Source organism: Xiphophorus couchianus, chromosome 5, assembly GCF_001444195.1.
Source record: "Xiphophorus couchianus chromosome 5, X_couchianus-1.0, whole genome shotgun sequence".
NCBI classification, from domain to species: domain Eukaryota; kingdom Metazoa; phylum Chordata; class Actinopteri; order Cyprinodontiformes; family Poeciliidae; genus Xiphophorus; species Xiphophorus couchianus.
This window is the reverse complement of record NC_040232.1, coordinates 20529864-20532955: the sequence shown is the minus strand read 5'-3', so window position 1 is coordinate 20532955 and position 3092 is coordinate 20529864.

Here is a 3092-nt window from a genome sequence, read left to right as displayed (position 1 = left end):
ACCAGAACTACTGCATCTCAGCATTTCTATGCTGTTCCAAAGCTAATAAGGCTGAAAATTGAACGCAGTGCTGAAAATTCACATATTGTCACTTTTTCACTTCTCTCGCTGAGAAAACGCTTTTTTGGTCTCTGACATTCAAAACTCATGAAACTCAAAATTTAGACTTGGTTCCAGCTTCAAACCACCAGAACTACTGCATCTCAGCATTTCTATGCTGTTCCAAAGCTAATAAGGCTGAAAATTGAACGCAGTGCTGAAAATTCACATATTGTCACTTTTTCACTTCTCTCGCTGAGAAAACGCTTTTTTGGTCTCTGACATTCAAAACTCATGAAACTCAAAATTTAGACTTGGTTCCAGCTTCAAACCACCAGAACTACTGCATCTCAGCATTTCTATGCTGTTCCAAAGCTAATAAGGCTGAAAATTGAACGCAGTGCTGAAAATTCACATATTGTCACTTTTTCACTTCTCTCGCTGAGAAAACGCTTTTTTGGTCTCTGAACATTCAAAACTCATGAAACTCAAAATTTAGACTTGGTTCCAGCTTCAAACCACCAGAACTACTGCATCTCAGCATTTCTATGCTGTTCCAAAGCTAATAAGGCTGAAAATTGAACGCAGTGCTGAAAATTCACATATTGTCACTTTTTCACTTCTCTCGCTGAGAAAACGCTTTTTTGGTCTCTGACATTCAAAACTCATGAAACTCAAAATTTAGACTTGGTTCCAGCTTCAAACCACCAGAACTACTGCATCTCAGCATTTCTATGCTGTTCCAAAGCTAATAAGGCTGAAAATTGAACGCAGTGCTGAAAATTCACATATTGTCACTTTTTCACTTCTCTCGCTGAGAAAACGCTTTTTTGGTCTCTAACATTCAAAACTCATGAAACTCAAAATTTAGACTTGGTTCCAGCTTCAAACCACCAGAACTACTGCATCTCAGCATTTCTATGCTGTTCCAAAGCTAATAAGGCTGAAAATTGAACGCAGTGCTGAAAATTCACATATTGTCACTTTTTCACTTCTCTCGCTGAGAAAACGCTTTTTTGGTCTCTGACATTCAAAACTCATGAAACTCAAAATTTAGACTTGGTTCCAGCTTCAAACCACCAGAACTACTGCATCTCAGCATTTCTATGCTGTTCCAAAGCTAATAAGGCTGAAAATTGAACGCAGTGCTGAAAATTCACATATTGTCACTTTTTCACTTCTCTCGCTGAGAAAACGCTTTTTTGGTCTCTGACATTCAAAACTCATGAAACTCAAAATTTAGACTTGGTTCCAGCTTCAAACCACCAGAACTACTGCATCTCAGCATTTCTATGCTGTTCCAAAGCTAATAAGGCTGAAAATTGAACGCAGTGCTGAAAATTCACATATTGTCACTTTTTCACTTCTCTCGCTGAGAAAACGCTTTTTTGGTCTCTGACATTCAAAACTCATGAAACTCAAAATTTAGACTTGGTTCCAGCTTCAAACCACCAGAACTACTGCATCTCAGCATTTCTATGCTGTTCCAAAGCTAATAAGGCTGAAAATTGAACGCAGTGCTGAAAATTCACATATTGTCACTTTTTCACTTCTCTCGCTGAGAAAACGCTTTTTTGGTCTCTGACATTCAAAACTCATGAAACTCAAAATTTAGACTTGGTTCCAGCTTCAAACCACCAGAACTACTGCATCTCAGCATTTCTATGCTGTTCCAAAGCTAATAAGGCTGAAAATTGAACGCAGTGCTGAAAATTCACATATTGTCACTTTTTCACTTCTCTCGCTGAGAAAACGCTTTTTTGGTCTCTGACATTCAAAACTCATGAAACTCAAAATTTAGACTTGGTTCCAGCTTCAAACCACCAGAACTACTGCATCTCAGCATTTCTATGCTGTTCCAAAGCTAATAAGGCTGAAAATTGAACGCAGTGCTGAAAATTCACATATTGTCACTTTTTCACTTCTCTCGCTGAGAAAACGCTTTTTTGGTCTCTGACATTCAAAACTCATGAAACTCAAAATTTAGACTTGGTTCCAGCTTCAAACCACCAGAACTACTGCATCTCAGCATTTCTATGCTGTTCCAAAGCTAATAAGGCTGAAAATTGAACGCAGTGCTGAAAATTCACATATTGTCACTTTTTCACTTCTCTCGCTGAGAAAACGCTTTTTTGGTCTCTGAACATTCAAAACTCATGAAACTCAAAATTTAGACTTGGTTCCAGCTTCAAACCACCAGAACTACTGCATCTCAGCATTTCTATGCTGTTCCAAAGCTAATAAGGCTGAAAATTGAACGCAGTGCTGAAAATTCACATATTGTCACTTTTTCACTTCTCTCGCTGAGAAAACGCTTTTTTGGTCTCTGACATTCAAAACTCATGAAACTCAAAATTTAGACTTGGTTCCAGCTTCAAACCACCAGAACTACTGCATCTCAGCATTTCTATGCTGTTCCAAAGCTAATAAGGCTGAAAATTGAACGCAGTGCTGAAAATTCACATATTGTCACTTTTTCACTTCTCTCGCTGAGAAAACGCTTTTTTGGTCTCTGACATTCAAAACTCATGAAACTCAAAATTTAGACTTGGTTCCAGCTTCAAACCACCAGAACTACTGCATCTCAGCATTTCTATGCTGTTCCAAAGCTAATAAGGCTGAAAATTGAACGCAGTGCTGAAAATTCACATATTGTCACTTTTTCACTTCTCTCGCTGAGAAAACGCTTTTTTGGTCTCTGACATTCAAAACTCATGAAACTCAAAATTTAGACTTGGTTCCAGCTTCAAACCACCAGAACTACTGCATCTCAGCATTTCTATGCTGTTCCAAAGCTAATAAGGCTGAAAATTGAACGCAGTGCTGAAAATTCACATATTGTCACTTTTTCACTTCTCTCGCTGAGAAAACGCTTTTTTGGTCTCTGACATTCAAAACTCATGAAACTCAAAATTTAGACTTGTTCCAGCTTCAAACCACCAGAACTACTGCATCTCAGCATTTCTATGCTGTTCCAAAGCTAATAAGGCTGAAAATTGAACGCAGTGCTGAAAATTCACATATTGTCACTTTTTCACTTCTCTCGCTGAGAA